This window comes from Callithrix jacchus, chromosome X (genome assembly GCF_049354715.1).
Source record: "Callithrix jacchus isolate 240 chromosome X, calJac240_pri, whole genome shotgun sequence".
NCBI classification, from domain to species: Eukaryota; Metazoa; Chordata; class Mammalia; order Primates; family Cebidae; genus Callithrix; species Callithrix jacchus.
In genome coordinates, this window is record NC_133524.1 from 54926985 (window position 1) to 54954045 (window position 27061).

General features: G+C 40.5%; 1 long non-coding RNA gene across 1 annotated transcript; it reads left to right on the forward strand.

Annotated features, from left to right (window-relative positions):
* Positions 1–664: 664 nt before the first annotated feature.
* On the forward strand, positions 665–27061 carry LOC144581196 (uncharacterized). The gene is made up of 3 exons (XR_013531749.1): positions 665–800; positions 5339–5442; positions 26344–27061. It is a non-coding gene; the product is annotated as an uncharacterized LOC144581196 (long non-coding RNA).

A 27061-nucleotide genomic window follows, 5' to 3' on the forward strand; every position in this document is an offset into this window, starting at 1 on the left:
TCCATAGGTGGGCATCAGCTGAGTCTGGTCTGGTTTTGTTTTCTGCTCCAATAGGGTAGCACTGAGTTCAGTGCTTCACAATTGCTGCACTCTCCCTACCGCCAGCACACAGGAATGCCTTCTGTACCCTGCTGCCACTGCCAGGGTATGCTGGAGGGGTGGTGCTGGTGCTTCAGGACTGTTTCTGCTCCCTTTTCAATTCCTGTTTCAGCGATATGAAGTTAAGACCAGGTACTGTGAGTGCTTACGTGACGTTTTGTTCTTACGAAGGTATTCTGTCGTGTGTAGTTAGTTGTTAAATTGGTGTTCTTGCAAGGGGGACAATTGGTGGAGGCTTTTATTCTACCATCTTGCTCCACCACCTTACTATAATTATTGCTATATTAGGTCATAAGTTCCTTACTTAACTTTTAATTTTCTATCTATTTTCTTTGTTTTCTTTTTCTCTGCCTTCCTCTGTTGACAAATCCTCTTAGTTTTCCTTTATCTGAAACAGATTTTCTCTGAGGAGGAGTATTTAGGGAGGCACAAAGTCAAGATGAGAGGAGTGACAAAAACAAGGGTCATTTGAGGTATATGAAGCCTCTGGCACCAATAGTTACAGGAAACGTAAAAGAGCCCAACTTGTAACCAGACAAACATAAATTATTTTTTTTTTTCTAAGATAGGGTTTCACCATGTTGGTCAGGCTGGTCTTGAACTCCTGACCTCAGGCGATCCGCCCGCCTTGGCCTCCAAAGTGCTTGGATTATAGACGTGAGCCACTGCGCCCGGCCAGAATATACATTCTTATACTAAAGGTATGTTACCTCAGCATGTATAACTTGATACCATATGTTTGTCTTTTAATGGAAAATTGGAAGGCACATCAGAAAGCAGGTTCAAAGGACCAGGCAAATATCAGACCCAAACTCAGATAATGGAATTTCAGACAGGAGCTTAAAATATTTATGATTACCATATTGAGGGCTATAGTGGAAAAATTAGAAAACATGAAAGAATAGATTGATAATATAAATAGAGACATATAAATTCTTCAAAGGGATGAAAATGAAATGCCAAGAATCTAACAGAAATGAAGAATATTTTAGGTAGGCTTATCAGTAAATTCATTATGGCTGGGGTAGGACTCAGGTTAAAGAGATATCAATAGGCAATTCTAATATTAATTGCTAGGTATAAAAGGATTTTAGAAATTCAGAACATTCAGTAGCTGTAGACTACCTCAAAAAGATGTAGCATGGGGTGAAGGGGAGAAGAAAAGCAAAGCACACTGCCATGTGTGTACCAACGCAACTGTCTTGCATGCTCTGCTCATGTACCCCAGAACCTATAATCCAATAAAAAATTAAAAAAAAAAAAAAAAAAAGATGTAGCATGAACGTAACTGGAATATGCAGAGAAGAAAGAGAATGGAGCAGAATAAATATTTGAAGTAACAATGGCTGAGAAATTTCCAGTGTTGATGATGGACACCAAACCAGAGATCCATAATTCTCAGGGAATAGCAAGCAGAATAAATACCAAAACTTAACCAAGGATGTATCACATTCAAACTGAAGGAAACTAAATACAAGGAGAAAATCTCAAACCAGAGGACCAAAAAATGTTTTCTATAGGGAACAAGAATAAAAATTACAGCAGATGTCTTGACAGAAATGATGCAAGCAAGAAGAGTATGGAGTGAAATATTTAAAGTATTGAGGTGAAAAACCCACCAACCTAGAATTTTATATCCAGTGAAATTATCCTCCCAAAGTGAAGAAGATATATTTTCTCAGAAACACAGGAATATAGAAATTTATCAGCAGCAACATACCCTTCAAGAAATGTTAAACTATTTTCTTTAGGGGGAAGTAAAATGGATATAAATCTGAATCTTGAGTATACATATACAGAAAATTATCTATGTATGAGAAATCTGTGTGTTATAATAGTTTTTCCCCATAGGTAAGTTTGGTTTCTCTTTTGCTGCTTTCAAGACTTTGCCTTTGGTTTCAGCAGTTTGACTATGATAAGTTTGGGGTTCTTGTGAATTCTTGAATTTGTAAATTTATTTGTTTTCAAATTTGGGAAATATATATCCATTATTTCTGAATATTCTTTTTTTTTTTTTTTTTGAGGCAGAATCTCCATCTGTCGCCCAGGCTGTAGTGCAGTGGCATGATCTCGGCTCACTGCAACCTCCGCCGCCCAGGTTCAAGCGATTCTCCTGCCTCAGCCTCCCAAGTAGCTAGGACTACAGGCACAGGCCACCATGCCCAGCTAATTGTTTGTATTTTTAGTAGAGATGGGCTTTCACCATTTCACCAGGATGGTCTCCATCTCCTGACTTTGTGATCCAGCCGCCTCGGCTTCCCAAAGTGCTGGGATTACAGGCATGAGCCACTGTGCCTGGCCTACTCTTTTTTTTATTTTTATTTTTTTATTAAGACAGGGTTTCACCATGTTGGTCAGGCTGGTCTTGAACTCCCGACCTCAGGTGATCCGCCCACCTTGGCCTCCAAAGTGCTTGGATTACTGGCGTGAGCCACCATGCCTGGCCTTTTTTTTTTTTTTTTTTTTTTTTTTTTTTAGCTCTCTCTTCATTCTTTTGTCCTTTCAGGAATCTGATGGCATTAATGTTATATATTATTCTCTCTTGCTATAGTTCCTGAGGCTCTGTTCATTTTTCTGACTCTATTTTCTCTCTGTTTCTCTGATGGGATAATTCTACTGTTCAATGTTTGAGTTCCCTGGTTTTTTTCCTCTGTCCCCTCCATTTTTCTGTTGAGACCATTCACTGAATTTTAAAATTTTGGTTAATATATTTTTCCATTCTAAAATTTCCATTTTTTTCTTCTTATCTTCTATTTATTTGTAGAGGCTTTATATTTCTTTGATGAGACTTTCTATTTTTTCATTTGTTTCAAGCACATTCATAATTGCTTGTTGAAGCAATTTTATGATGGCTAATTTAAAATCTTAGATAATTAAAAAATCTCTCATCTTGGTGTTGGCATCTAGTGGTTGTCTTTTGCATTCAGTTTGAATTATTTCTGGTTCTTGTTATGATGAGTACTTTTTATTAAACTCTGGACATTTTGGGAATTAGGTTGTGAGACTCTAGATTTTATTCCAATCTGCTTTATCTGGATTCCTGTGACACTGCTCTGCTGGGTGAAGTGGGTGGGGATGCTTTGCCTCATGACTGCCAGGTGTGAGAAGAAGTCTAGGTTCTTCACTTAGCCTTCCATGACTCCCAGGGGGAGGCTCTTATTATTGCTGGGCAAGGAGGGCACTTCTGTCTCCCTGCTTAGGCTTTCACTTATACCTCTCTAGTGGGAGACGTTGGATTTCCTTGTTATTGCTACCCACATGTGAAATGACGTGGCCACTTTAGAAAACAGTTGGGCAGTTCTTCAAAAAGAGGTACTGTAAGTCCCAGCAATGCCACTACTAAGGATAAGCCCAAGAAAAATAAAAACAGATGTCCAGACAATAATTTGTACACCAGTGTTTGTACCAGCATTATTTATTGTAGCTAAAAAATGAAACAGTTTAGTCTGTCAACTGAAGAATGGGCAAACCAAATGTATATCCATACAATGGAATATTATTCAGCAGTAATAGGAAATGAGGTATTGATCATGCTACGACATGGATGAACCTTGAAACATTATGCCAATTGAAAGAAGGCAGTCACAGAGGACTAAATACTGTATGATTCCATTTATATGAAATGTCCAGAATAGGTAAATATATGGGGACATAAAATAGATTCATAGCTCTCTAGACCTGGGGGGTAAGTTGTGGGCATATGTGAAATGACTGCTAATGGTATGGAGTTTTTTGGGGCTCATAAAAGTGTTTTAAAATTAATTGTGATAGTGGTTATACAAACTTGTAAATATACTAAAAACCAATGATGTGTACACTTTAAATGGGTGAATTATATGCTATGTGATTTATATTTCAGTAAGAGTTTACAAATAAGAAAAGAAAATCCAGAGAACTTAACATCTTATATTTCCTGAGGTTCCAACATCTCTAGCCAGTATGCTTATTTCTCTCCACCTTTCAGAGCCTTCTTTGTTTTATGTATAAGATCTAGGGTTTATAGTGGATAAATAGAGAAAATTGCATTTAATTTAATTCTTCTTGTCCTGTTAGCAGAAGTCATTTGTTTTCAAAATTACCTTTTAACTTTTATTTTTAAAATTAGCTTATAATTTTTTTTGTTTATTGTCCTATAAACTTTCACACACATGTAGATAGGTTAACACATACATGTTAATACTGGTTACCATAACCAGGATACAGAACAGTGCTATTAACCCCCAAACTGCTGTGTGCTATTTCTCTGTAGTCATACCCTTTCCTCATTTCTAAATTCTGACAACTACTGGTCTGTTTTCTGTTACTATATAAATGGAATTATAAAAAGAAGTGATTTTTGGGAATAGCTTTGTTTGTTCAGTGTTCAGCCTTTGAGATTCATTGAAGTTGGTCTGTGTATCAGTAACTTGTTTCTTTATCTTCTGGATTAATATTCCATTATATGGGTATACATACCACAGCTTGTCTATACATTCAGTCATTAAAGGATATTTACATTGTTTCCATTTTTGATGATGAGGAATGGAGTTTTTAAAAACATCTGTATACAGGATTTTATTTACATAGTTTTAATTTCTCTAGGGTAAATACTTGGTATGGGATTTCTGGGTCATATGTTAAGTATATGTTTAACTTTATAAGGAACTGCCAAACTGTGTTCCAGAGCAGTTCTACCATTTTGCATAGCTGCCAGCAAGGTTTGAGATTTCTCCTGCATCCTCACCAGCACTTGATATTGTATTTTTAAATTTTAGGTATTGTCATAGTATGTGGCAGTAGTTATTGTACTTTTAACTTTTATTTCCGTAATGGCTAATTATGGTGAATATCTTTTCTTTTGCTTATTTGCCATACTGTATCCTTTTTGGTCAAGTGTCTGCTTGGGTCTTTTGCCCATATTTAAATTGGATTATTTGTTTTTGTATTATTGATTTTTGTGGACTCTGGCTACAAGTTTTGTGTTGAATATGTGATTTGCAAATATTATTTCTCACTTGGTAGTATATCTTCTTCTTTCAGCAGTGATTTTCTAAGAACAAAGGTTTTACAATTTGAGGAATTCCAGTTTATCAATTATATCTTACTTAGATTGTGCCTTTTTGTTTAATAACTCTTTTTTTGTTTTTTTTTTTACTTTTTTTTTTGTCTAATAACTCTCTACTTATGCCCATGCTATAAAGATTTTCTTCCATGTCTTCTTTTTTTATTTTTTTGAAACGGTATCTCACTTACTCTGTAGCCCAGGCTGGAATGAGCTGGTATAATCTTGGCTCGCTGCAAACTCTTATCTCCTGGATTCAAGCGATTCTCTTGCCTCAGCCTCCTGAGGAGCTGGGATTACAGGTATGTGCCACTATGCCCAGGTAATTTTTGTATTTTTAGTAAAGTTGAGGCTTCACCAGGTTGTTGGCCAGGCTCGTCTTGAACTGCTGACCTTAAGTGATCTGCCTGCCTTGGCCTTCCAAAGTTTTGGGATTACAGGCATGAGCCTGTGCTCCCAGCCCATAGATTCTCTTTATCAAGTTGAAGAAATCCCCTTCTATTCCTGTTTGCTGAGTGTGTATGTGGGATTTTTTTTTTTTGAGACAGAGCCTTGCTCTGTTGCTGAGGCTGGAGTGCAGTGGTGTGATCTCAGTTTACTGCAACCTCCGCCTCCCCAGTTCAAGTGATTCTCCTGCCTCAGCCTCCCAAGTAGCAGGGATCACAGGCGCCCACCACCATGCCAGGCTAATTTTTGTACTTTTTAGTAGAGACGGGTTTTGTCGTGTTGGCCAGGCTGGTCTCGAACTCCTGACCTCACGTGATCCACCTGCCTCGGCCTCCCAAAGTGCTGGGATTACAGGCGTGAGCCACCGCGCCCAGCCTTGAGTGTTGTTTTTTTTTTAAAGTCATGAATGGATGTTGAACTTTTTCAGTTGATTCTCTGCATCAATTGATAAAATAATTTATGTCTTTTAAATTTAATCGGTCTCATATGGTGGGTTACATTTTTGATTGAACCAGTTCTGCATTCCCAAGACATACCTCATTTGCTTGTGAAGTTTTATTCTTTTTATATATTGCTAAATGTAATTAAGGAGAGATAGGAGAATTGCTGGAGTGATGTGTGGATGAAGTAAAAGGGGGTGGGATCAGGTGTCCAAGTAGAAAGGTGGGCCTTAGGAGCAGCAACCTATAATCCACAGTAATAGGATTGGCATATGTGTGAGTAGGTGGGCAAATATGGTGAGAAACTGGGAATTTTCTTCTGATGGCTTCTATTTTTGTTGTGTAAACCAGTCTAACCTGAGCATAGGAAAGGTAGAAGAGGATGCCAAGAGTGCCAGGTTTAGGAAGGTTTAACACAATGATTGGGGGCTCTACCATTTCTCCAGTGAGCCTTGGTGAGTCACTGAATATTCTGGAATAGAGGAGTGGGATATGATTAAAGCTGAAATTCAGACTTGATTTGGTAGGTAGGATAGATAAGAAGGGGAAAAGTGGCAGGGGAAAAGTGGCAGGTGGACATTAACCTCAGTTGGGAATGATGGGACGTGAACTAGGCTGCAAAAATGGAGATAAGTTTTTACTGGCAGAGCTAGAATTGAATGGAATTGGCAGCCGTATGGCTGAGGTAGCAAAGAGAATATGCTGTATTTTTTGATTTACTTATTTACTTATTCTAGAAATATTAAGAGATTGACAGTGGTGCATTGGAGATCAGGGCCTGAGTGGCAGCTGCAGAGTGGGCTGGCAGCCTGGCAGGCTTTGTGACCGAAGCAAAGAAAGTAACAGTGAGTGGTGGCCCTGGAGGATGGGGGCGTGATTGAGGGAGGGAGCAAAGCAGGGTGCCAGCCCACTTGGCTCAGGAGATTGGTTACCTACAGGGGGGTTGAAAAACAGGAAAATATTTTGAGGATAATAAAATCTATGTTTCTCGTCAGAGAAGGGAGTTAAAAATATGGAAAGGGTCATAACTAGAATTAACCCTGGTATATAATATAGGGATTGGAAACAGTGTGAACTCATGGTTTTCTACATGTAGAAATATAGATATAAATTAATATAAATATGAATGTTTATGTGTATACAGAATACACACATATGTATATCTATAAACAGTCTATCTACTTACCTACATATTAGCTATCTGTTTTCTAGCTCTATCTGGAAGGAGTCTGGAAGCAGCAACACTCTAGTAGCAATGAACGTATCTAGTGCCCAGATCTTGACTTCTCAATACCATTCTCCACTAAAAGGAACCAAAGATCATTGGAGAAATGGCTTATTCTAAGGCTAGCACTGGGAAAAATGCAAAATGAGCCTCGTGGTGGACAGACTCACAATCTCTAAAGCACCTCCTCCATGATACCTGCCTGCTGGTACCATGATACCACCTCCACTTTTTAGTGCAAACAGGACCCATAACTTGTTTCTAACTAATAGAATATGACAATAGTGATGGGATGTCACTCACACCATTAGGTTATATTATATAAAACTCTTGCTAGGATGGAGACTCTAGAGACTTTTCTGGTTTTGATGAAATAAGTGGCCATGTTGGAAAAGCCTATGTGACAAGGTACTTCAGGTAGTCTCTGCAGGTGGCTTTTAGGAACTGCAGGAGGCCTCTGGTTGCTAATAGCCAAGAGTCAGCAAGAAGCCGGGGTCCTCAGTCCTATTGACACAAGAAAACAAAGCCTGCCTACAATCTTAGAAAACTTGGAAGTGAATTCTTTCCACTCATGCCTCCAGATGATAAGGCAGCTTGGCTGACATCTTGATTTCAACCTTGCTAAAGCCTAAGCAGAGGATTCAGATAAACTGTTCCTGGACTTGGCTGGGTGCAGTGGCACATGCCTGTAATCCCAGTACTTTGGGAGGTCGAGGCAAGTGGATCATGAGGTCAGGAGTTCAAGACCAGCCTGGCCAACATGGTGAAACCCCGTCTCTACTAAAAACAAAACAAAAAACTGTTCCTGGAATCCTGACCTACAGAAATTGTGAGGAATAAGTGTGTAATATTTTAAGCTGCTAATTTTGTGGTAATTAATGTGCTATGTGACAATAATAATATAAGCCTAGAACATCTTGCTCTGCCAGAAAATAAGAAGGGACTCAAATAACTGTAAGCTATGACAAAAGGACCCTGAAGTAAATTTGAAGGTGCTCTCACTAGACATACCTGGGATAATATGAGATTCAAAATAAATAATAGTATAAATATATTAATATATTAATAATATAACATTGATATAGTTAATATATTAATGTAATATAAAATGGAAAACAATGAGTTCACATTCATATAAATAAATAAACAGTAAGTCATTGGAAAGAAGAGAAAGCTCTTCCTTGCTACTATAAGGACAACTAATTAGTGTAGAAGAAATAATACAATTGAAAATATCTATTTTGTAACCATCATAGTAATAGTTAATTCAGGCAGAAACATCAATAATTGCTAAAACAAGGGTGAAAGTGGGATGATAAATGAATATTTGCATAGCTTCGAAGTATCTTTCTACAAACAAATTAATTAGGTAAAAGAATAAATTTATAGTGGAAAATCTGGCAAATACCGCCAAGAAATCAAGCTTAACATTATCAGCAGTTGGACATATTGACATATGTACTTCCTGATATGATGCACTGTGAAGCGTACAACATCACTTTCATAGTATTCCTGCCAAACATGCTTTACCTGCATCTAATCATGGGGAAGCACCAGACAGATCTTAACATTTTGCCCTTTTGCCATTATTGCAATAGTCGGTGAAACTTGAATGTCCTCTCTGAGTGAAGAATACATGGGAGTCTCTGTATTTATCTTGCAGTTTTCCCTTTGTAAGTTTAAAATTGTTTCCAAATAAAAGATTTAAAAAGGGGCGAGGAGTGGTGGCTCACATCTATAAACCTAGCACTTTGGGAGGCCAAGGGAGGCAGATCTGTTGAGCCCAGGATTTCGAGGCCTGGGCAACATGGCGAAACTGTCTCTACTAAAGATACAAAAATTAGCCAGATGTGGTGGCGCATGCCTGTAGTCCCAGCTACTTGGGAGGTTGAGGTGGGATGATCACCTGAGTCTGGGGAGGTCAAAGCTGCAAGTAAGCTGTGATTGCACCCCTGCACCTCAGCCTGGGTGACAGAGCTAGACCACCTTTCAAGAAAACAAACAGAAGAATAAATATAAAAAGGAAATATGTGCCAGGCACTGTCCCAGGTAGTAGAATAATTCTGGCAATAAAAACAGATAAAAATTCCTGCTCTCATGGGTTTTACATTTTAGTGGGAGGAAGTAAAGACTAAATAAATCATTATACTGTAGTGTGGGTAAGAAAAAACATCTAAAAGATTATTATATCAAGTCAGTTGGGAATAAGTGCATTGATTAATAAACCAGAGGAAGAGCATAAGAGAGTGACTCTAGGATCTAGCTATGTGGACTGGTAGGCACTCTGTTTAAATTAGGCTAGTCAGCAGAGGTCTCTTTGAGAGGTAATGCTTGAATGGAGACCTAACAGATAAAGATTCAGTTATAAAAAGGTCTGGGGAAAGAGCACTCCAGGCATAGGGGCCAGCAAGTTTGAAGGACCTGAAGTGGGAATGAGCTTGGAATTTTTAGGAGTCTCCGAAAAGCCAGTGAAGTGGTAGGATAATAGATTAGGCATGGCAGAAGGTAGACCAGTTGTGCAGGTGTGTGTGTGTGTGTGTGTGTGTGTGTGTGTGTGTGTGTGTGTCTGTTGGGATTATGAAGGTTGTTTAACATTGACTCCAACTTTTTAAAGCTATGTAGTATGAACAGCAGAACTCTGAAATTTGACTTCTGGGTTCAAATCCAGTTTCTTCTACCAGCCACATGACTGAGAAAATGCCTTAACCTTTCTTAACCTCATTTGTAAATGAGAACTAATAATAGTTCCAACCTAAATAGGTTACTTTGAGAATTAAACAGATGGGTGCATGTAAAATGCTTAGGACAGTGTCCAGCATGCTAACCCAATATATGTTAGAAATTATCTTAGTTGATTTGGCCTGGGCTTATTCACTGCCTGGTTGGTGTGTGTGCGGCAGGATCCCAGGAAGTATAGCTTGTCTGGCTGTATGTGTCTGGTGGGGAACAGAGGAGCCCAGGCCTGAGAAATGTGACCCTGCACAGTGAGGGATGAGGGCTACTTCCTGCTCATTCCTACCTCCTACCAGAACCACATCCTGTGAAAGGGATTCTAGCAGGTGTGACCTATTGAATAAAATAGGAAACTATGAATTCACGTTTACATAAATGAATAAAGACACAGTCAAAATCCCTTATCGAAGCCTAATTCTAATTTTTTTTTTGAGACCAAGTTTTTCTCTTGTTGCTCAGGCTAGAGTGCAATGGCATGATCTTGGCTCACTGCAACCTCTGCCTCCCAGGTTCAAGTGATTCTCCTGTCTCAGCCTCCCAAGTAGCTGGGATTACAGGCATATGTCACCATGCCCGGCTAATTTTGTATTTTTAGTAGAGATGGAGTTTCTCCATGTTGGCCAGGCTGGTCTCGGACTCCCGACCTCAGATGATCTGCCCGTCTCGGTCTCCAAAGTGTTGGGATTACAGGCATGAGCCACAGTGCTCAGCCAATTCTAATTTTTTATACTTAACCTAGACCCAAATTCAACTCATGTTTGAACTCTTCTAGATAAAAGCCACTCCTAATCTCTGTCCCATATACAAATGAAGTCCTGACCCTTTGTCCATCCAACCAAATCCTGACCACTTCTCCAGTCCGAGGTCTGCTGCTGGCTCCAAATCTGGCCTAGCTCTGCCTTTCACTCCCGGAGGCCCAAACATGGCCCCATCTTCGGCCTCCTATCTTCACTTAATCTGTTACTGGCCTTGACTCAGGCCCCATCACAGCTCCAGTCTCAATATTGGTGCTATACTAGATAAGTGTGCTGATCTTAGAAACATTTCTTATGAGGCACTCAATTCCTGCCTTTTATTCCTAACATTTTTAGGGGAACCATAGTATTGGGGTGAATGAAATTAGCTTGGGTGATGAGATGCTACTCCCATAATTTATTCAGGCCTGATCTTTCACTTACTTATTATTAACCCTCAGTGTGCTATTCCTTTTTGCCTTTGCCCGTGTTCCTCTCTTTAACTGCAATGCCCCCTCTGCTCCTCATCACCTCCCCATATCCTTTAATGATCAACTCTTGATACTATATTTAGTGATACTATACTTCCCTTAGGACTTGTTGCTGGGCCAGTGGATTCTATACCCATGCCTTTTAGACTTGCACTTGCACTTAGTTTTACATCCTGATTTTCAGTAGAAAATTTCTATATAGGAGGGGCTGATCATTGGCGTTCTAGGTGAATTGGGTCTTTAAACTGCATTTGCACAGCAATTTACCAGAAATTGAGGAAACAAATTTTCTAAATCAAATAATTTCAGATGGGCTTCCATTTTGGGTTGCATGATAACCTGAATGACCTGCCTGATTTGAACAACTAAAATTTTTAATAGAATGTAAAGAAAATTGGATAGTTTAAAATGCTGTATTGAACCACCATTAGATTAAGAAGCAGATAAATCCTCAAAACAAGGTAGAGTGTATTCATACAATGAGATACTACTGAGAATTAAAAGAGGACAAATGATGGGAATATGCTGTAACATGGATGCATCGTAGTGCTAGGTGAAAGAAGGCAGGCACAGACGAGTATATAGTATATGGTTCCATCTAAATGAACTTTAAGAACAAGAAAAACTAACCTATGATATTAGAAGTCAAGATAGTATGAAAACAGACTAAAACAGAAGAAAAAGCAAAAAAAAGAAGAGAGTGTCTACACTTAGGGAATAGGACTGGGAAGGGGCATGAGGGAAATTCGTGAGAGAAATCTTCTCTCTCTCTCTCTCTCTTTTTTTAAAAGACAGGGTCTGAGCCTGCTGCCTGGAGTGCAGTGGTTTGATCATAGCTCATTGTATCCTGAAACTCGTAGGCTCTAGCAACTCTCCCACCTCAGCCTCTCAAGTAGCTGGGACTACAGGTGTGTGCTACTATGCCAGGTCATTTTTTTTTTTTTTTTGAGGCGGAGTCTCACTCTTGTTGCCCAGGATGGAATGCAGTGGTGCAATCTCAGCTCACTGCAGCCTCTGCCTCCCAGGCTTAAGCAATCCTCCTGCTTCAGCCTCCCAGGTAGCTGGGACTTCAGGTGCATGCCACCATGCCTGGCTAATTTTTTTTACTTTTTGAAGAGATAGGGTTTTGCTTTGTTGCCCAGGCTGGTTCAAACTCCTGGTTTAAGTGATTCTCTGGCCTTGGCTTCCTAAAGTGCTGGGATTATAGGCATAAGTCCCTATGCCTGACTGTTCTATGTATCTTGTTCTTAGTGATGAAGATACTTATATTTTTGCAAATTCATACAGCTGTTATTATTTGTGCTTGGAGCCTACCCACAGTGGGAAATCTAATAGGAGAACCACTAAGCAGAAAAAAGATGAAATATGCAAAGACTGCACCTTAGTGTAAGGGTAAAGGAGAAATAAACCCTGCCAAGCAGAAGGACAGAAAGAAAACTCGCTCATTTTGACTTCCTTGCTGAATTGAAAGAAAAAAATTCCCTATAGCAGCAACAGGCACACCAAACCCAGATCTTAGATTTTAAGTATCACTTCTGACTAAAAAGGAGCTCAGAATCCCTTGGAGTAATAGTAGATTCCAGGGCTGGATCAGGGAAGTTATAAGGCTGGAACATCTTGTAGTGTCAGAAAGTAAGGAAATGTTCTCCAGATGATAGGGGCATGTCATGAGGACATAGGAGTCACCTTGAAGGAGTCTGCAGTGGCCAGATCTGAGGCATTTAATAATCATAATAAATAAAAATGTTAACAGATTATAACCATTGAAAAAAATAGGAATCTATGAGTCTGTTTCAATAAATAAATAAAGGCAAGTATTCAATAGTCACATGTAGCTGGTGGCTACCTTATTGAACAACACAGCTCTAGAGAATCTGTCACCTATTTACATGAGGGATCATGTATAAAAATGCCTATTGTGGTGGGTGTTGAACAATGAGAAACACGTAGACTCAGGGAGAGGAGCATCACACACTGGGGGGCAGTTGGTGGGGGGGGTTAGGGGAGGGACAGCGGGGGGTGGAGAGAGTGGGGAGGGATAGCATGGGGAGAAATGCCGGATATAGATGAAGGGGGAATGGAAGCAGCAAACCACCTGGTTTTGTATGCACGTATACAGCAACGCTGCATGACCTGCACATGTACCCCAGAACCTAAAGTACAATTTAAAAAAATGCCTATTGTAACATTGTAATAGAAAAGTAGAAGCACTATAAAAGTCCATCAGAAGTAGAATGAATAAATAAATTGTGGTTTATTTAAACAATGAAGCACATAGCAGTGAAATGAATAATTTACTGCTACATGGGCTAATGTGGATGAATCTCAGAAACATAATGTTAACTGAAAAAGCAAGTCATGGCCGGGTGCGGTGGCTGATGCCTGTAATCCCAGCACTATGGGAGGCTGAGGTGGGTGGATCATGAGGTCAGGAGATCAAGACCACCCTGGCTTACACAGTGAAACCTCATCTCTACTAGTACAAAAAATTAACTGGGCATGGTGGCACATGCCTGTAGTCCCAGCTACTTGGGAGGCTGAGGCAAGAGAATCACTTGAACCCAGGAGGTGGAGGTTACAGTGAGTTAAGATCGCGCCACTGCACTCCAGCCTGGGCAACAAAGCGCTATTAAAAAAATGAATAAATAAAAATTAAAAAATAAATAAAAGCAAATCATAAAAGAAAACAAAATAATCTTTTATATAAAATTAAGAAACAGGTAAAACAAGATATTATATAAGGATACAAACATAGCTAACAGAAGCAAGAAACTACAGAATTTAGGGTAGTGGTTATTTTTGCATAGAGGGAGTGCTGTGTGTATTGGGGAGGGCTTCTAGGGTAATATGATATTGAGTACCTGGGTAGTCATGTCATTCTTTTTTTCCCTGACAGTAGCCATGTGGAGATACATGTCATTATTTTAATTCCCTTTATATGTATCACACTTCAGGTTTTTAATTTTAAATTTTTTATTGAGATGGAATTTATGTAACATAAACATTCATTTATAAATTTATAAATAAAACTAACAATTTCATTTATTATTTTTTACTTTTCCTTACATTATTGGGGTATAGGTGATATTTGGTTACATGAGTAAGTTGTTTAATGGTGATTTGTGAGACTCTGGTGCACTCATCGTCTGAGCAGTATATCCTGCACCATATTTTAGTCTTTTATCCCTCATCCCCCTCTTACTCTTCCCCACAAGTCCCCAAAGTCCATTGTATCATTCTTATGCCTTTGCATCCTCATAGCTTAACTCCCACATATCAGTGAGAACATATGATGTTTGGTTTTCCATTCCTGAGTTACTTCACTTAGAATAACAGTCTCCAATCTCATCCAGGTCACTGCAAATGCTATTAATTCATTCCTTTTTATAGCTGTGTAGTATTCCATCGTGTGTGTGGGTATATATATATATATATATATATATATATACACCACAGTTTCTTTTTTTTAAATTGCATTTGAGGTTTTGAGGTACATGTGCAGAACATGCAAGATAGTTGCATAGGTACACACGTGGCAGTGTGATTTGCTGCCTTCTTCCCCTTCACCCACATCTGGCATTTCTCCCCATGCTATCCCTCCTCAGCTCCCCCCGTCCCTCCCCTATTCCCCCCAATAGACCCCAGTGTGTAGTGCTCCCCTCCGTGTCCCTGTGTTCTCATTGTTCATCGCCCGCCTTTGAGTGAGAACATGCCGTATTTCATTTTCTGTTCTTGTGTCAGTTTGCTGAGAATGCTGTTTTCCAGGTTCGTCCATGTCCCTATAAACGACACGAACTCATCATTTCTGATTGCTGCATAATATTCCATGGTGTATATTTGCCACATTTTCCCTGACCAGTCTATCATCGATGGGCATTTGGGTTGGTTCCAGGTCTTTGCTATTGTAAACAGTGCTGCAATGAACATTCGTGTGCATGTGCCCTTATAGTAGAACGATTTATAGTCCTTTGGATATATACCCAGTAATGGGATTGCTGGGTCAAATGGAATTTCTATTTCTAAGGCCTTGAGGAATCGCCACACTGTCTTCCACAATGCTTGAACTAATTTACACTCCCACCAGCAGTGTAAAAGTGTTCCTTTCTCTCCACATCCTCTCCAGCATCTGTTGTCTCCAGATTTTTTAATGATTGTCAATCTAACTGGCATGAGATGGTGTCTCAATGTGGTATTGATTTGCATCTCTCTAATGACCAGTGATGATGAGCATTTTTTCATATGATTGTTGGCCTCATATATGTCTTCTTTTGTAAAGTGTCTGTTCATATCCTTTGCCCATTTTTGAATGGGCTTGTTTGTTTTTTTCTTGCAAATCTGTTTGAGTTCTTTGTAAATTCTGGATATCAGCCCTTTGTCAGATGGGTAAACTGCAAATATTTTTTCCCATTCTGTTGGTTGCCGATTCACTCTATTGACTGTTTCTTTTGCCATGCAGAAGCTGTGGAGTTTGATTAGGTCCCATTTGTCTATTTTGGCTTCTGTTGCCAGTGCTTTTGGTGTTTTGTTCATGAAGTCCTTGCCTACTCCTATGTCCTGGATGGTTTTGCCTAGATTTCCTTCTAGGGTTTTTATGGTGCCAGGTCTTATGTGTAAGTCTTTAATCCATCTGGAGTTAATTTTAGTGTAAGGTGTCAGGAAGGGGTCCAGTTTCTGCTTTCTGCACATGGCTAGCCAGTTTTCCCAACACCATTTATTCAACAGGGAATCCTTTCCCCATTGCTTGTTTTTGTCAGGTTTATCAAAGATTGTATAGTTGTGGATATGTTGTGTTGCCTCTGATGCCTCTGTTCTGTTCCATTGGTCTAGATCTCTGTTTTGGTACCAGTACCATGCTGTTTTGATTACTGTAGCCTTGTAGTATAGTTTGAAATCCGGTAGTGTGATGCCCCCCGCTGTGTTCTTTTTGCTTAGAATTGACTTGGCTATGCGGGCTCTCTTTTGGTTCCATATGAAGTTCATGGTGTTTTTTTCCAGTTCTGTGAAGAAAGTCAATGGTAGCTTGATGGGGATAGTGTTGATTCTGTAAATTACTTTGGGCCATATAGCCATTTTCACGATATTGATTCTTCCTAACCACGAACATGGAATGTTTCTCCATCTGTTTGTGTCCTCTCTTATTTCGTTGAGCAGTGGTTTGTAGTTTTCCTTGAAGAGGTCCCTTACGTTCCTTGTGAGTTGTATTCCTAGGTATTTTATTCTTTTTGTAGCAACTGTGAATGGCAGTTCGTTCTTGATTTGGCTTTCTTTAAGTCTATTATTGGTGTATAGGAATGCGTGTGATTTTTGCACACTGATTTTATATCCTGAGACTTTGCTGAAGTTGCTTATCAGTTTCAGGAGTTTTTGGGCTGAGACGATGGGGTCTTCTAGGTATACTATCATATCGTCTGCAAATAGAGACAATTTGGCTTCCTACTTTCCTATTTGAATGCCCTTTGTTTCTTTTTCTTGCCTGATTGCTCTGGCTAGAACTTCCAGTACTATATTGAATAGGAGTGGTGAGAGGGCATCCTTGTCTAGTGCTGGATTTCAAAGGGAATGCTTCCAGTTTTTGCCCATTTAGTATGATATTGGCTGTGGGTTTGTCGTAAATAGCTTTTATTACTTTGAGATACGTTCCATCGATACTGAGTTTATTGAGGGTTTTTAGCATAAAGGACTGTTGAATTTTGTTGAATGCCTTCTCTGCGTCAATTGAGATAATCATGTGGTTTTTGTTTTTGGTTCTGTTTATGTGGTGAATTATGTTTATAGACTTGTGTATGCTGAACCAGCCTTGCATCCCCGGGATGAATCCTACTTGATCATGATGGATAAGTTTTTTGATTTGCTGTTGCAATCGGCTTGCCAATATTTTATTGAAGATTTTTGCATCTATGTTCATCATGGATATTGGCCTGAAGTTTTCTTTTGTTGTTGGGTCTCTGCCGGGTTTTGGTATTAGGATGATGTTGGTCTCATAAAATGATTTGGGAAGGATTCCCTCTTTTTGGATTATTTGGAATAGTTTCAGAAGGAATGGTACCAGCTCCTCTTTGTGTGTCTGGTAGAATTCGGCTGTGAACCCATCTAGACCTGGGCTTTTTTTGTGTGGTAGGCTCTTAATTGCTGCCTCGACTTCTGACCTTGTTATTGGTCTATTCATAGTTTCAGCTTCCTCCTGGTTTAGGCTTGGGAGGACACAAGTGTCCAGGAATTTATCCATTTCTTCTAGGTTTACTAGTTTATGTGCATAGAGTTGTTTGTAATATTCTCTGATGATGGCTTAAATTTCTGTGGAATCTGTGGCGATTTCCTCTTTATAATTTTTTATTGCATCTATTTGGTTGTTCTCTGTTTTCTTTTTTATCAGTCTGGCTAGTGGTTTGTCTATTTTGTTGATCTTTTCAAAAAACCAGCTCTTGGATTTATTGATTTTTTGAAGGGTTTTTTGTGTCTCTATCTCCTTCAGTTCAGCTCTGATCTTAGTTATTTCTTGTCTTCTGCTAGGTTTTGAGTTTTTTTGATCTTGCATCTTGCTCCTCTAGCTCTTTCAATTTTGACGATAGGGTGTCAATTTTGGATCTCTCCATTCTCCTCATATGGGCACTTATTGCTATATATTTTCCTCTAGAGACTGCTTTAAATGTATCCCAGAGATTCTGGCATGTCGTGTCTTCGTTCTCATTGGTTTTGAAGAACTTCTTTATTTCTGCCTTCATTTCATTGTTCATCCAGTCGACATTCAAGAGCCAGGTTGTTCAGTTTCCATGAAACTGTGCGGTTCTGGGTTGGTTTCTGAATTCTGAGTTCTAACTTGATTGCACTATGGTCTCAGAGACTGTTTGTTATGATTTCAGTTATTTTGCATTTGCTGAGGAGTGCTTTACTTCCAATTATGTGGTCAATTTTAGAGTAGGTGTGATGTGGTGCTGAGAAGAATGTGTATTCTGTGGATTTGGGGTGGAGACTTCTGTAAATGTCTATCAGGTTTGCTTGTTCCAGGTCTGAGTTCAAGCCCTGGATATCCTTGTTGATTTTCTGTCTGGTTGATCTGTCTATTATTGACAGTGGAGTGTTAAGGTCTCCCACTACCATTGTGTGGGAGTCTAAGTCTCTTTGTAAGTCATTAAGAACTTGCCTTATGTACCTGGGTGCTCCTGTATTGGGTCCATATATGTTTAGGATTGTTAGCTCTTCTTGTTGTATCGATCCTTTTACCATTATGTAATGGCCTTTTTTGTCTCTTTTGATCTTTGTTGCTTTAAAGTTTATTTTATCAGAGATGAGAATTGCAACTCCTGCTCTTTTTTGCTCTCCATTTGCTTGGTAAATCTTCCTCCATCCCTTTATTTTGAGCCTTTGTGTATCCTTGTATGTGAGATGGGTTTCCTGGATACAGCACACCGATGGGTTTTTGTTTTTTATCCAATTTGCCAGTCTGTGTCTTTTGATTGGTGCATTTAGTCCATTTACATTTAGGGTTAATATTGTTATGTGTGAATTTGATACTGCCATTTTGATGCTAGCTGGCAGTTTTGCCCGTTAGTTGATGTAGATTCTTCATTATGTTGATGCTCTTTAGCATTTAGTGTGATTTTGGAATGGCTGGTACTGGTTGTTCCTTTCTATGTGTAGGCCTCTTTCAGGAGCTCTTGTAAAGCAGGCCTGGTGGTGACAAAATCTCAGTACTTGCTTGTTCGCAAAGGATTTTATTTTTCCTTCACTTATGAAGCTCAGTTTGGCTGGATATGAAATTCTGGGTTGAAAGTTCTTTTCTTTAAGGATGTTGAATATTGGCCCCAACTCTCTTCTGGCTTGTAGAGTTTCTGCCAAGAGATCTGCTGTGAGTCTGATGGGCTTCCCTTTGTGGGTGACCCGACCTTTCTCTCTGGCTGCCCTTAGTATTTTCTCCTTTATTTCAACCCTGGTGAATCTGATGATTATGTGCCTTGGGGTTGCTCTTCTTGTGGAATATCTTTGTGGTGTGCTCTGTATTTTCTGCATTTGAGTGTTGGCCTGCCTCGCTAGGTGGGGGAAATTTTCCTGGATAATGTCCTGAAGAGTATTTTCCAGCTTGGATTCATTCTCTTCGTCACATTCTGGTACACCTATCAAACGTAGGTTAGGTCTCTTCACATAGTCCCACATTTCTTGGAGACTTTGTACATTCCTTTTTGCGCTTTTTTCTCTGATCTTGGTTTCTCATTTTATTTCATTGAGTTGATCTTCGACTTCTGATATTCTTTCTTCTGCTTGGTCAATTCGGCTGTTGAAACTTGTGCGTGCTTCGCGAAGTTCTCGTATTGTGTTTTTCAGCTCCTTCAATTCATTCATATTCCTCTCTAAGTTATCCATTCTTGTTATCATTTCCTCAAATCTTTTTTCAAATCTTTTTTCAAGGTTCTTAGTTTATTTGCATTGATTTACAACATGTTCTTTTAGCTCACAAAAGTTTCTCATTATCCACCTTCTGAAGTCTAATTCCGTCATTTCGTCACAGTCATTCTCCGTCCAGCTTTGTTCCCTTGCTGGTGAGGAGTTTTGGTCCTTTCTGGGAGTCGAGGTGTTCTTGGTTTGGGTGTTTTCCTCCTTTTTGTGCTGGTTTCTTCCCATCTTTGTGGATTTATCCACCTGTCGTCTGAGTAGTTGCTGACTTTTTGATTGGGTCTCTGAGTGGACGCCCAGATTGTTGATGATGAAGTATTTCTGTTACTTGGTTTTCCTTCTACCAGTCTAGCCCCTCCACTGTACGACTGCTGAAGTCCACTCCGGGCCCTGCTAGTCTGGGGTGCACCTATAGCAGCTGTGGCACAGTGAGGGATGCTACCAGTTTCTTTTTATGCTATCTTTGTCCCAGAATGATGCCTGCCAAATGTCAGTCTTTTGGATATAGAGGGGTCAGGGAGCTGCTTGAGGAAACAGTCTGTACTTTATAGGAGCTCAAGTGCTGATCTGTGAGCTCTGTTGTTCATTCAGGGCTGTTAGGCTGCTACATTTAATTGTGCTGCAGCAGAACTCATAATAAAACCCCTTTTTTTCTCAGATGCTCTGTCTCGGGGGTTGGGGTTTTCTTTATGAGTGTCCGTTGTGCTGTCCTGCCCAGCTAGGAGGCAGTCTAGTCACTATTTGCCTGCCGAGGCTCCGCCCTGCTGGTGTGAGGTCTGCCCTGTTGTGTCAGGCTCTGCCCTGCTGCTGCCGTCTCCGCCCTGCTGCCACGGGCTACACTCTGGGGCAGAGTCTCTCTGTTGTGGTGGGTTGCCTCGGCAATGGCAGGCTCTGTCAGCAATGGGAGTGTACCTCATAGGGGCGGGTTGCCTCGGTAATGGCAAATGCCTCTCCCCCACTGAGCTGCACCGTCCTCAGTTCAGCTGTGCCTGCAGTGAAACTCTCCACCCGGAGCGTTTGGAATCACCGTTTTGTTTGTCCCACTGCCCTGGCCCAAACGCTGTTTCCCTGGAAACTTCTGGCCTGGCTCACTGTCCAAGTCTCGTTCAATCAGATGGATATGCCAGTCTGCCCTCTCAAGTCTCAGATTGCCGGTTCAACAGGACACCCGGACCAGTGCACTTTCTGCGGAGTGCTGTGGAGCTCCGCTGCGCTACAGTGCCAGCTGCTGGCTGCACCGGCCGCTGGCTGCACCAGCCAAAACCGCTGCACTGGCGTCCCACGTATCTTTTATACCTGGGAATTTCCCCGTTCTGTGGGCAACAAAGATCCATCTGGAAATGCGGACCTGACTCTCCCTCCGCGCGTTCACCGAGAGCTTCAATCCTGGGTTGTTCTCACCGCGCCATCTTGAGTTGGTCTCCTGGAAAAGGTTATTCTTAACCAAGAAGAAGGCTGTTCTTTAGATCTCAAATCCATGTGCAAAGAATCTGGGGAAAGAGAAAACTTCTCCACTTGTGCCTGGATCCCATCCTCTTCTGTTTTTTTAGCTGCTTCACCAATTATCCCTTTCTTTTCAGAAGTTTCAACCTGTCTATCTCTTGGCAAGCTTTTATTAGCATTGGAAGATGTTCAGTATTTTTCCTTTGCAAAAAGGAAACCCACATTCCTTTGGCTAGTTCCCCATGTCCTTTTTCCTTTACACAAAACAACTTCTTGAATGAGTTGTCCACACTTGTATTTCCTCACCCTTTACCCACTCATCAACCTACTGTGATTTGGCTTTTCCCTCTGCTCTTCTACTATAATTGGATGTACCACCATCAACCAACTATCTCTTACTTGTTAAATTCAGTGGCTTTTAGCTATGTTTTCTCTCTCCTTAATTTGTCATCACATTTATCTCTGTTAACAATTCTGCTCCTGCTGCCCCACCAGAAGCTTACTCTGGCTTTCAGAAACTTCTCTGGTTGCTGGGGACTGAATGTATCCCCACTGCCCCCAAATTCTTATGTTGAAACCTAACCTTTAAGGTGATGGAATTGAGAGGTGGAGCCTTTGGGAGGCGATTAAATCATGAGGGATTAGTACCTTTATTAAAGAGGCCTGAGGGATTTTGTTTGTCCCTTTCACTGTGTGAGAACACAGCTAGAAATCACCATCTATGGGGAATGAGCCCCCACCAGATACTGAAATTGCCAGCACTTGGATCTTGGATTTCTACATCTTCAGAGATGTAAGAAATACATTTCTGTTATTTATAAGCTATCCAGTTTATGGTATTTTGTTGTAGCAGCCCAACAGACTAAGACACTGGTTCTCCCACTACTCCAGTGGGTCTCTTTCAGTCTTCTTCATGGGTCCTTCTCAGTCTCTTTTATATGTTCTTTTCCTTCCTATTCTCTAAATTTGAGTACTTTAAAAAATTTTAGGCTGGGCGCAGTGGCTCATGCCTGTAATCCCAGCACTTTGGGAGGCCAAGGCAGGTGGATCACAAGGTCAGGAGTTTGAGACCAGCCTGACCAACATCGTGAAACCCCATCTCTACTAAAAATACAAAATTAGCTGGGTGTGGTGGATCCTACCTGTAATCCCAGCTACTCAGGAGGCTGAGGCAGGAGAATCGCTTGAACCCAGGAGGTGGAGGTTGCCATCGTGCCATTGCACTCCAGCCTGGGCGACAGAGTTGAGAGTGTCTCAAAAAAAAAAAATTAGTTCTCAGTTTAAAAATTTTATTTTTCCCCCTGCTTTCCCATGCTGGAGAGGCCTCATGTGGGAGCTGGCTTCAGTTTTCCTCTTTATGCTGATGGCTCCTATATCTCTTCCTCTTGCTCATTTCTCCCTCTTGACCTCTACACATTTATATATGAAGACCTCCTGATTATCTGCTCCTGCTGTCTTGCAAGTATCTGAAACTCAGCATATATTAAACTCTACTTATCTTCATCCCCCAGTCCTCCTAAACTTGCTCTTCCTCCTGACTTTCCCAAGTCAGCAAATAGCTGCTCAGTTATCCAAACAAAAGCTTGAGCATCAGCCTAAACTCAGCCTTTTCCTTTCAAGGCTTATTAATTCTCTCTTTTCCATGTTCTAGGTGATGTGGTAATCTTGCCTCTAGTCATTTTCCCTGCAATAAGATTGATCTTCTTGGAGCCTAGTTCTGATCACATGACTTCCATGCTCAAGAATAAGCACTAGATCAGAATAGAAAAATGACTAAAGAACACAAATAGGTGATTCCCAGAAGAAACACAAATGGACTGGACTGGGCATGATGGCTCATGCTTGTAATCCCAGCACACTGAGAGGCTGAGGCAGGAGGATCTCTGCAGCCCAGGAGTTGGAGACCAGGCTGGGCAACATAGTGAGATGCCATCTCCACGAAAAAATTAAAAAAAATTGCCAAGCATGGTGGCATATACCTGTCATTCCAGCTACTTGGGAGGCCAAGGCAGGAGGATCCCTTGAGCCCAGGAGTTCAAGTCCATAGTGAGCTATGATTGTGCCATTGCACTCCAGCCTGGGTGGCAGAGTGAGACCCTGTTTAAAAAAAAACCCACAAATGGCCAATAAATATCTAAGAAGGGGCTCAATCTCACTTATAATTACAATGCAAATTACAGCACCATGATACCAGTTTTCACATAACGGATTTGCTAAAACCTAGGGTTTTAGTGAAGGGAAATGGACATCCATACAGAGATGGTGGGAGTGTAAACTGGCAGAACCTTTAGGAGGCAATTTGGCAGCAGGTATCAAAATACTAAGTTTGCACACCCTTTGATGCACTTTTAGATTTTATTCTACAGAAATACACAAGTACATATACAAATACACTTACTACATTATTGTCATAATAAGGAATTGGAAACAATCTAAATGTCTGTCAACAATGAAATTATTAAGTAAGTAATGGTATATACAGTATACACATAAAGGATTACTAAGCTGCCTCTAAAAAGAATAAAGTATCTGTATAAGATGACATGGAAAGATGACAATTTATTTTATTTATTTATTTTTGAGACAGAGTCTTGCTCTTTCACCCAGGCTGGAGTACAATGGTTCAAGTGATTCTCCTGCGTCAACCTCCCGAGTAGCTGGGATTACAGGCATGTGCTACCACACCCGGCTATTTTTTTTTTTTTTTTTTAGTAGAGACGGGGTTTCACTATATTGGCCAGGCTGGTCTCAAACTCCAGACCTTGTGATCCACCTACCTTGGCCTCCCAAAGTGCTGGGATTACAGGTATGAGCCACCACGCCCCGCTGATGACAAAAAGAGAAAGTTTCACAACTGTGTTAATCTCATTTCTGTAAAGAAATTATTTTTTGTATATATATAAAAACTTTTGAAAATATAGGTACAGCTAGGCATGGTGGCTCACGCCTGTAATCCCGGTACTTTGGGAGGCCGAGGCGGGTGGATAACGAGGTCAAGAGATCGAGAACATCCTGGTCAACATGGTGAAACCCCGTCTCTACTAAAAATACAAAATATTAACTGGGCATGGTGGCGCGTGCCTATAATCCCAGGTACTCAGGAGGATGAGGGAGCAGAATTGCCTGAACCCAGGAGGCGGAGGTTGCGGTGAGCCGAGATCACGCCATTGCACTCCAGCCTGGGTAACTAGAGTGAAACTCCGTCTCAAAAGAAAAGAAAATATAGGTACAAACATTAACTTTGGGAGTAGGAGTTACAGGAGTAGGGAAGAAAGGGGCTTATACATTCTGTTTTACACAGTTTTTAATTTTTTTTTTAATTTTGAGAGACAAGGTCATATTATATTGCCCAGGCTGGTCTTGAACTCCTGAGCTCAAGCAATCCTCTTGCCTCAGCCTTCCAAACTGCTGTGCCCAGCCTGTTTTACACAATTCTATACCCTCGATTGAGGATGCTTTGTTTCCTGAGGTATAAATAATGATATGGGGATGGAGTTCAATGGGAAACAGGTCTAGGGATATGGATGTTACCTGGTGCTGATTATAATCTGGGAAGTCCACAGAAAAACTGAGGCAGCCATTAGCATTGCTAGAGGATGATGCAGGTTATAGTGAACCAGGCACTGGTACAAAGATGTTAGATTTTTTTGGGTGCTGTTGGCTAGCAGAAACAGAAAACCCCTAACATAGTGGGTTTAGCAATAAGGACACTATCTCACAAAACAAGAAATCTGAGGCAGTGCAGCTTCAGGGTTAATGAATCTTGAGGCTTACTGAGGCCATTAAGGTCCCAGGTTGTTTCCACCTTTCCACTTGGCTATTTGAAATGTGTCTGCCTGTTTTATTTATTTATTTTAATTTTTGTGGGTACATAGTAGGTGTATATACTAATGGGGTGCATAAAATTTGTTGATACAGGCATGCAATGTGTATTAATCACGTCAGGGAAAATGGGGTATCCATCCATTCATGCATTTATCCTTCGTGTTACAAACGATCCAATTATACTCTTTTGGTTATTTAATTTTTAAATTATTTATTTATTATATATATATTATTGCATTTTAGGTTCTGGGGTACATGTAAAGAACATGCAGGATTGTTGCATAGGTACCTATATGGCAATGTGGTTTGCTGCCTCCATCCCCATCACCTATATCTGGCATTTCTTCCCATGTTATCCCTCCCCAACTCCCTACCCACCTCTGTCCTTCCCCTAGTCCACCCCCACAGACCTCAGTGTGTGATGCTCCCCTCCCTGTGTCCATGTGTTCTCATTGTTCGACACCTGCCTATGAGTGAGAACATGTGGTGCTTGAATCTCTATTCCTTTGTCAGTTTTCACTCTTGTTGTCCAGGCTGGAGTGCAATGGCACAATCTCAGCTCAATTCATTCAGAAGGTTCAAGCAATTCTACTTCAGCCACCCGAGTAGCTGGGATTACAGGCATGCGCCACAGCGCCTGGCTAATTTTTTGTATTTTTAGTAGAAACGGGGTTTCACCATGTTAACCAGGCTGGTTTCGAACTCCTGACCTCAGCCGATCCACTCGCCTCGGCCTCCCAAAGTGCTGAGATTACAGGTGTGAGCCCTCACGCTTGGCTGCTTTAGTTAAAATGTACAACTAAATGATTATTGACTATAGTCACCCTGGTGTGCTATCAAATGCTAGATCTTATGCATTCTTCCTATTTTTATTTTGTGCCCATTAACCATCCCCACTTCTGTCTCACCCCCCAGCCCTATTACCCTTCCCAGCTTCTGGTGACCATCATTCTACTCTATATCTCCATGGGTTCAATTTTAAACATTTTTAGCTCCCACAAATAAGTGAGAACATGTAATGTTTGTATTTCTGTGCCTAACTAATTTTGCTTAACATAATGGCCTTCAGTTCCATTCATGTTGTTGCAAATGGCTGGATCGCATTCTTTTTTATGGTTGAATAGTACTCCATTGTGCATATGTACCACATTTTCTTTATCCATTCATCTGTTGATGGACACTTAGGCTCCTTCCGAATCTTAGCTATTATGAACAGAGCTGCAACACACATGGGAGTGCAGATATCTCTTCCTTATACTGATTTCCTTTCTTGTGAATGTATACCCAGCAGCGGGATTGCTGGATCATATAGTAGCTCTGTGTTTAGTTTTTAAAGGAACTTCCAAACTGTTCTCCATATTGGTTGTACGAGTTTACAGTCCCATCAACAGCATGTGAGTTTTGCTTTTCTCCATATCCTCTCCAGCATTTGTTATTGCCTGTCTTTTGGTTAAAAGCCTGTCTGCCTTTTTTGTAGGTGAGCTTCCTCATGGTTTCACAATGGCTGTCACAGTTCCAGACAACACATGAAGAAAGCTGTGTCCAAGGGCATAAAGTGGACCTTCCTTTTTCTATGTTTCTTTTAAAGATCAAGAAAGATTTTTCTGGAAGAAAAACTTTATTAGTCAAAGTCCTGGCAGGAAACAGCCACACAATGGCAGATTATCTTTTTAATAAATGGCTGCAGCAGTCTCTCTCATCCGATATACTTTTCTACAGTGAGACCTTACCATTCCCCCATTAAGAGGTGAAGTCAAATTCTCCTCTTTTTGAATATGAGTGGGCTTGTGAATTTATCAGTAGCTAGTATATAGCAGAAATGATGGCTGTGTGACCTTTTAGGCTAAGTCATATAAAATGATGCAGCTTTTGCCTGATTAGTTGGAACACTCACACTTGTAGCCCTGAGCTGCCATTAAGAAGTCCAACTGAGACAGCAATGCTGTAGAGACCAAATGTAGAAACTCTGGTCAACAGCTCAGTTGAGCTCTTAGCTGACAAGCAGTATTGACTGTAAACCATTTGAGTGCGCCATCTTGGACATCCAGTACAGTTAAGTTTTCAGATGACTGTAGCCCAAGCTGACATCTGACTACAACTGCAAGAAAGACCCAAAGAGAACATTTTCCACTTGAGCCCTTCCCAAATTCCTGACTCAAAAATTGTGAGAAAAGTAAAATTGTTGTTTTAAGCCA